General features: G+C 41.5%; 1 non-coding gene across 1 annotated transcript; it reads right to left on the bottom strand.

The window, feature by feature from the left end:
• Positions 1 to 465: 465 nt before the first annotated feature.
• On the bottom strand, positions 466 to 569 carry LOC112787969 (small nucleolar RNA R71). Its single transcript, XR_003195354.1, has one exon. It is a non-coding gene; the product is annotated as a small nucleolar RNA R71 (small nucleolar RNA).
• Positions 570 to 8,964: the final 8,395 nt, after the last annotated feature.

An 8,964-nucleotide genomic window follows, 5' to 3' on the forward strand; every position in this document is an offset into this window, starting at 1 on the left:
CGTAGGTTAGCCCGCTCTAAGGGCGGATCTGAAAGTGAATCTGAGGAAGAAACTAGCCCCCGTTCTACTGATTCGGTTGTTTTACGTGCAGAAAACATGGCAGCTAGAAGAGTTACCATTCAGGAGGAAGGAGCTCCTAATTTTACAATGCAACCGTTTCAAGCGCATCATCCAGTGGTAGCTACGGATTTTGAAATAAAGACCGCACTGTTAAATTTGATGCCCAAGTTTCATGGCCTACCTGCTCAAGAGCCTATCAAGCACTTGAGAGATTTCCAGGCAGCCTGTTCTACTGTCAGGCGTGATGGCACTGATGAAACTTCAATTCTGCTAAAAGCTTTTCCGTTCTCTCTTGAGGAAAAAGTAAGAGAGTGGTACTACACTCAACCTCTAGCAAATGTATCCAACTGGGATACACTCAGAAAGGAGTTTCTGGAGAAATTCTTCCCATCTGAAGTTACTGATAAATTGAGGAAGGATATCTCTACAATTGTTCAGGATGACAATGAGACTCTCTTTGAATACTGGGAGCGCTTCAATAATCTTCTGGAAGCATGCCCCCACCACATGATTGACAAGATCGTGCTACTCAGCTATATCACACAAGGTATGAGGCCCCAAGATAAGACCACATTGGAAAGTGCCAGCAATGGGTCTATGAAGAAGTACAAGACCACCGATGAAGCTTGGCAATTGATCAGTGATTTAGCTGAATCTACTCGGAACCACAGACAGAAGCAAGGCCGTTCAAAAGCTGTTGCAGAAGTATCTTCTGGCATAGAGACTGCTGCTCTAAATCAAAGCATCTGTGAGATGACTAACCTGCTGAACTAAATGCAGTTGAATCAACAAACTCAGTAAACTCAACCGCAGCAAAACCAACAACTAGTTCCACAAAGAATTTGCGGAATTTGTGCTGATTACAGCCATTACACTGATGAATGCCCGCAGCTCCAACAAGAAGACAACATGGTGGCATCCACTCACAACTTCTATTACCGCCCCAACCAAGGGTACAATCAAAGTGGAAATAATAACCATGGATGGCAGGACAATTCAAACCAGAATTGGAGGGACAACAATAATAGGGGAGGCAGAGATAATCAGGGAAATCAGAGGTGGAATAATAACAACAACAGGCAGCAAAATGAACCTTACCGAGCACCTCACCTGAGGCAAAACCAAGGACCACCGAACAATCAGCAGCAAACCTCTCAATTTACTCATTCCTCTGTATCTTCTAATGAAGATTTATTACAAGCCTTTGAGAAAAGACAACTGGCCATGGAAAGTACCATCGTGAACAGTATTAACGCCAGTCTGAATGGTCTCGCCTCTACTTTGCAAGCTTTTATGACACAGCTTGGTTCAGCACAAAATTCTAGTAACCAAGCTTCAAGCACCACTGGAATCCCCTCTCAACCATTACCCAATCCAAAGGGAGGCATTAATGCCATCACCCTGAGGTTCGGAACCACACTGCAGGAGAGGATTCAGGAGGAACCAAGCTCACCAGAATACGCCTCAGCTGAAGAGGTGGTAGAAATTGAAGATGTGGAAGAGGAAGAGGATATACAGGACATAGCTGAAGAAGAGATAGCTCAACCACAGGAAGAAGCACTAAAAGGCGCAGGCACCATGGAACCCACTGTTCCCGTTCCATTTCCACAGCTTGCAAGGAAGCCCAGGAAGCAGCAGGAACCTGATTCTAAAATGGTAGAAATATTCAAAAAGGTTGAGGTAACTGTTCCCCTTTTTGATGTTATTCAGCAGGTACCTAAATATGCAAAGTTTCTAAAAGACTTATGTATCCATAAAGACAAGATTAATGAATTAGAAACTATTCCTTTAGGTAGCTCGATATCTGGTTTAATGGAAGGATTACCTGAAAAATGTAGTGATCCAGGTCCTTGCATAGTAATTTGTACTATTGATGGTGTAGTAATTTATGATTGCATGTGTGATTTAGGAGCATGTGTCAGTATAATGCCTTTGTCTATATATGATGTTTTAAGGCTCCCTCCCTTAAAAAGGTCGGCAGCTCGTTTCGTGTTAGCAGATAAAAGCATTATTACAGTGGCTGGAGTTGCTGAAGATGTTTTGGTGAACATTAAAGGGCTCACATTTCCCACTGATTTTTATATCTTGGAAATGCCCCATAATGATTCAGATAAGCCATCATCAATCCTACTTGGAAGACCATTCCTGAAAACATCAAAATTCAAATTGGATGCTTTTTCAGGAACATACTCCTTTGAAATAGATGGCCGCATAGTAATCTTCAATCTGAATGGAGTCATTGACAACCCCCCAGAAGATCGTTCTATCTTCCAGTGTGATGTCATAGACGAAAGTGTGGCTGAAGTTCAAAAAGAAGAGTTTGAAGAGAGGCACACTGGACAAGGTCCAAGTGTGGGGACCCTCTTAACTGACAGTGAGGCCACTTCGCCATCTTCACGAGCCCCAGATAATCCAGAGCCTGCCCATGATCAAAAGTTAGAATTGAAACCTCTCCCTCCACATCTCAAATATGCTTATCTTGAGGATGAGCATAAGCTTCCGGTTATTATTGCAAGGGAACTGACTTCTCAACAAGAAGAGCAGTTACTTGATGTGCTAAGGAAGCATAAGAAGGCAATTGGGTGGAGTTTGACAAACATAGTGGGAATTAACCCTCAAGTATGCGAGCACAGAATATTTTTAGAAGAGGGAGCAACACCTGTCCGTCAACCACAAAGAAGATTGAATCCCACCATCTTGGAAGTTGTCAAAAAGGAAGTGACCAGACTATTGGAAGCAGGTATCATATATCCCATTTTAGACAGTGAATGGGTAAGCCCAGTACAAGTGGTACCCAAGAAATCTGGAGTCACTACAGTGAAGAATGAGCATGGAGAGCTCATAGCAACTAGAGTTCAGAATGCTTGGAGAGTCTGCATCGATTACAGGCGTCTCAACCAAGCTACCCGTAAGGATCACTACCCACTTCCATTCATTGATCAAATGCTGGATCGCCTGTCAGGTAAATCACATTATTGCTTTCTAGATGGTTACACAGGTTATTTCCAGATTCATATAGCTCCTGAGGATCAGGAAAAGACTACTTTTACATGTCCTTATGGGACTTATGCTTATAAGAGAATGCCCTTTGGCTTGTGCAATGCACCAGCCACCTTCCAAAGGTGCATGATGAGTCTTTTTTCTGATCTTATTGAGGACTCTATGGAAGTTTTTATGGACGATTTTAGCGTTTATGGTGATTCTTTTAACCTTTGCTTAGATGGATTATCTAGAGTATTAGCTAGATATGTTAATACAAACCTTGTATTGAATTTCGAAAAATGCCACTTTATGGTAAAGCAAGGGATTGTATTAGGACATGTGGTATCTAATAATGGCATTTCTGTAGACCCAGCAAAGGTGAATGTTATTTCTAGTTTACCTTACCCCTCTTCTGTGAGGGAAGTTCATTCGTTCCTTGGCCATGCAGGTTTCTACAGGAGATTTATTAAGGACTTTAGTAAGGTAGCACTTCCCTTATCCAGATTACTGCAGAAGGACATTGAGTTCGAGCTCAGTGATGATTGCAAACAAGCATTTGATAAGCTGAAGACTGCTCTAACTCAAGCCCCAATTGTGAGAGGACCCGACTGGAGTCAGCCGTTTGAAATCATGTGTGATGCTTCCAACCATGCAGTAGGAGCAGCGCTGGCTCAGCGTGAAGGTAAGGATCCTTTTGTTATTGCCTATGCGTCTAAGACTTTAGACACTGCCCAGTCCAATTATACTACTACTGAGAAAGAGCTACTTGCTATTGGTTTTGCTCTGGATAAATTCCGGGCTTATTTACTTGGTACTAGAGTAGTAGTGTATTCGGACCATGCAGCTCTAAAGTATCTATTAGCTAAAAAGGAATCCAAACCAAGACTTATACGTTGGATACTGCTGTTACAAGAATTTGATTTAGAAATAAAGGATAGGAGTGTTAATCAAAATTTAGTAGCAGACCACTTGAGTCGCCTTGAACATATTAAGGATGATTCTACTCCTATAGATGATAATTTTCCTTTTGACAACCTGCAAGCAGTATCTGAGGTAGCCCCTTGGTATGCACCTGTTGCTAATTACTTAGTTAGCCGCACATTTCCTCCACATTTTTCTAAACATCAAAGAGACAAGCTGAAAAGCGAGTCTAAATATTATATCTGGGATGACCCATATTTATGGAGATGTGGCGCTGACCAGATAATTAGACGTTGTGTACCTCAATCAGAATTCCAGTCCATTTTAGAGGCCTGTCACTCATCTGAGAGTGGAGGACACTTTGGCCCTCAAAGAACAGCTAGAAAGATCTTAGACTGCGGATTCTGGTGGCCTACTCTTTTTAGAGATGCTGCTGAGTTTTGTAAATCTTGTCACCCATGCCAGAAATTTGGTAACATATCCAAGAGGATGAGATGCCTCAACAATATATGCTTTTCTGTGAAATTTTTGATGTATGGCGCATTGACTTCATGGGTCCATTTCCAAATTCTAACGGATATTTTTATATATTGTTAGCTGTGGATTATGTTTCCAAATGGGTGGAAGCAATTCCTACCCGCACTGATGATGCTAACACTGTTGTTTCCTTTGTGAGAAACCATATTATATGCCGCTTTGGGCCACCACGAGCGATCGTGAGCGATCAAGGCACCCATTTTTGTAATAGGAGACTAACAGGACTGATGAAAAAGCATGGGATAATCCATAAAGTCGCAACAGCTTACCATCCCCAAACTAATGGGCAAGCCGAGGTGTCAAACAAAGAAATTAAGCGTATCTTGCAGAAGATAGTAAAGCCTCATAGAAAAGACTGGAGCACCAGACTACAAGATGCACTGTGGGCATATAGAACAGCATACAAGACACCCATTGGAATGAGTCCCTTTCGCTTAGTTTATGGAAAAGCTTGCCATCTTCCAGTTAAAATCGAACACAGAGCCTTCTGGGCAGTTAAAGAGTGCAACATGGAAATTGAGAAGGCCAGAGCTGAAAGGAAGTTGCAACTGTAGGAACTGGAGAACCTTCGCCTAGAAGCTTATGAGAATTCCAGAATTTGTAAGGAAAGGATGAAAGCTGTGCATGATCAAAACATCAAGAAGAAAGAATTTCAACCTGGAGATTTCGTCCTCCTTTACAAATCTCGACTAAGGCTAATGCCCGGTAAAGAAAAATACAAATGAACAGAAAGTTAAGCAGGAGCAGCGCTAGAGTCGTGCCAATGGCACAAATTACCCCACGCGACCGCGTCGCTGACGCGACCGCGTGCTCCACGCGGCCGCGCGCCCTGCATTTTCGACGTAAAAGGGTGCACAATGCTATATTGTGAGAGAGTGGTGCTGGATTGGTGCTGGAAGCACAATCCTTGTCACGCGACCGCGTCGCCGACGCGGCCGCGTCAATTATTTTCTAATGCACACTCACGCGATCGCGTGACCCATGCGATCGCGTCACCCAATTTTAGCTATTAAAATAAATTGAACAGAGAGTTGTGCTGGAGTGAGGCTGCACTCGCGCCAGCAGCGCAACACGGGTCACGCGACCACGTGACTGACGCGATCGCGTCTTCTTACCTGATGCGCACCCACGCGAACGCGTGCCCCACGCGGCCGCGTCGCATGCGCCGCACAGCTCAACCTAAATGGCCAAATTATCTTATCTTTCTTTCCTCCAAATCCTAATTTTTCTTTTCCCTCCTTCTTTCTTTCTTCTCCCTTCCCCTTTCTATCTCACCTTTCACTCTCTCTCTCTCTCTCTCCTCTATTAACAAGGTTTTACCTTCTTCTTTCTTCTTTCTTCTTCTATCATTTTTTTATTGTTCTACATGTATTTTCTTTTTCTTTTCTTTTCTTTTAATTATTCCTATTTTCTTTCTTCTTCTTTTCCCTTTTTCCATGGTGTTAGAAATTTTTTGAGTCATTATCCCTTATTATATGCTTGTGACTTGTTACAATTTATTTGACAATTATTATTATTTTTTAGGGGATTGCTTGCATGTTCAATTTCATACTTTTTTCATCTTGTTTAACATGCATGCTATGTGTTTGTGAAAAAGTCCATGTGGCATTATGCACTTCTCTATGTTACTATACTATTCAATGCTTGCTTTTCACAACTTTCCCTTATTATTTTATTAATTGAATTCAATTGTCAATACAAACGTGATGGTTTGTTATAAAGTAATGCTTGGTCTATGCTACTCATGCCCTTTGCCAGCATGCCAATAAACACCTTGCGTTCACTTGTCTTTTTATGCACTAGCTATTTCCCATTGATGGCTTTTCATATGTACTCGAGAGCATGTGTTAATATCATCTACATTTTACTGTGCATTATTCACCCTCTTTTCCGTTTCCTTCCTTGCTGTATCTCTCTTTGAATTTAATTTTCTTTCTCTTCCCTTCTTTCAGGATGGCCACCAAGAAAGAAAAGGAGAAAGCAACTTCCAGACCACCAGCAAGAAGAGGAACTAAAAGAGCATTAGTGGCAGAGCCTTCTTCAACCGCAGTCAAGCCCTCAACAAAACGAGTCAAGAGGATAATAAAGGTTGACGAAAAGGAGAAAGCCTTTCCAGCAAAGGACGCTGCGCGATTTTCCAATCGCTACTGTGAGCAGATGTTCCCCATCCTGGCAAAAAGCAACTATAACAATGAATACCTTCTTATCCTCCCGTCCAATATTGCCACCTTTGTTGAGCCGCAAATTGAGCGAAGACAATGGGGTTTCCTACGGAAACAGTCAGGGCAGGTCAATCTTTCTTGGGTAGTTGAGTTCTACTCCAACTTCTACATGCCGACCCTGCAGTCTGTTTATGTCCGGCAGAAGCAAGTCCCCATCACAGAAGAGGCCATTCAGCAAGCTCTGAGTCTTCCCCCTATTCCAGCAGGAATGGATGCTTTTCAAGAAGCCACCCTTCAGCGCCAGAGATACCAATTCGACTGGGACTCCGTTCTCGGAGTCATCGCATTACCTGGCAGCCGTTGGATCTACGGATACCACCGTACCCGCCCTAAGGGAATCTTGGCTTCCACACTTACCTTGGAGGCTCGCGTATGGGCATAGATCATGTCCCATTACGTCTTTTCGAGCACTCATGAGTCCTCTTTCACTGCAGACATGGCTGTTTTACTATGGTGCATCCTTACAGACCAACCTCTGAATCTCTCAAGACACATCCGGAATGCTATGGAGCATATACAAATCGCGGGCAACCTACCTTTTCCCGTCCTGGTCTCAGATATTGTCTCAGCAGCCGGAGTCTCCTACAGAGTTGGGGACACCAAAGCCATGCTTCCACGGGATGATCAATATGTCCCTAACGGGAAATACCTCAGACTTTCAGCAGCCACTACAAGCCAGCCTACTGAGCCAGTTGAAGATATTCCTTCTTCAACACCACAAGCATCTACAACTGAGAAATTGCTCCAACAGATACTTGAAAAATTGGATCGGCATGAACTGAAAGCTAAGATGAGAGAGCGCCGTAACGAGCGCCGATTCAAACACCTCAAGGAGCTACTCAAGGGACGCTTCAGAGATTCAGACACCCCGGACTCTACTTCCTTTACTAGCACAGGGAGCCATGACGGTCCCGACTGTGGAGATACTGCCACCAGCCCATCCCTGTTTCTGACAGATGGCACCGAGGACGGTGCAAAGCCTTAAGTGTGGGGAGGTCGGTCAGTACCTGACTTTCGGAGGTAAATTCTCTTCTCTGGCACTAATAATTAGGACATTTTAGTTAGATTTTTCTTTCCTTTATAGAATAGAATAAATTGCATAGGTTAGGATAGTTGCATGCGTGTTCTACTTGATTGAAAAGACAATAAGTTTCTTTTAAAATCTATCTTTGGAACAAAATTTCTCTGATTTTTCAAAAAATTCTTATGATAAATTTGCTTGAGTTGTATTTGGAACATGATATTTGAGTTAAAGAACACACAACCTGTGGAAGATTTGAGCCTTTATGAATGGTTACATTATTTACCCATAATTATTTTATTCTTGTGTGTTGTTTACTTCTCTATGATTGTAATCTATATTTTGTTTTATCTTATATGTCCAATATTTATTATATTTACATGCTTGCACATGATTGAGGCCATTATTTGTTTAAATTCACTTATCCAAATCAAGCCTACCCTTTTTAATTACCCTTGTTAACCACTTTGAGCCTTTAAAACCCCATTTGTTCTATATTTTACCACATTACTAACCTTAAGCTGAAAAAATAATTGCATATACCAAATTGAATCTTTGGTTAGCTTAAGATAGAATTGTGTGTGCTAGTTAAGTATGGGAAATTGTGGGAACAAAAGTTGTTAAGGGGATGTGCCATGAAAATTTAAAGGGAATTTGGATATCTATTCATGTGAAACTATAAGAATAAAAAAAAAATCTATGTGCATTGATAAGCTTTATTTATTTCCATTTAAAAAAAAAAGATGATAAACAAATAAATAAGCGGATACAAAATTACCCCAATGTTAAATTCAGAATTCAAAGATCAATGCACATATGATAGAATTAAAATACAAAGTTGAAACATGAGTATGGGTTGAAAAAGGGAATTACGGGTAGCTAGGCATGAATTTAAAAGTATATAGAGTATATGTATATTAGGAGAGAGCTTAGGTTAATTAAAGATTCAATTTATAAAGCTCACTTAGCCATATGTATACCCTTACCTGCACCTTGGCCCCATTACAACCCTGAAAAGACATCATGATGTTTGCATTGGTATATTAATCGTTGTTGATTGGTTAGGAGAAAAACAAAAGTTAAAAAACATGACTAGAGAAGAATAGAGTGATTACCTTATACACTAGAGATTACAGCGTACATACATTATCAGTGAGGGTTCAATGCTTGAATTTTCATGTTTCCTGCTTTCATAAGCTATCTTCTTGCACTTTTATCGGT

The sequence above is a fragment of the Arachis hypogaea genome, chromosome 20 (assembly GCF_003086295.3).
Source record: "Arachis hypogaea cultivar Tifrunner chromosome 20, arahy.Tifrunner.gnm2.J5K5, whole genome shotgun sequence".
NCBI lineage: Eukaryota > Viridiplantae > Streptophyta > Magnoliopsida > Fabales > Fabaceae > Arachis > Arachis hypogaea.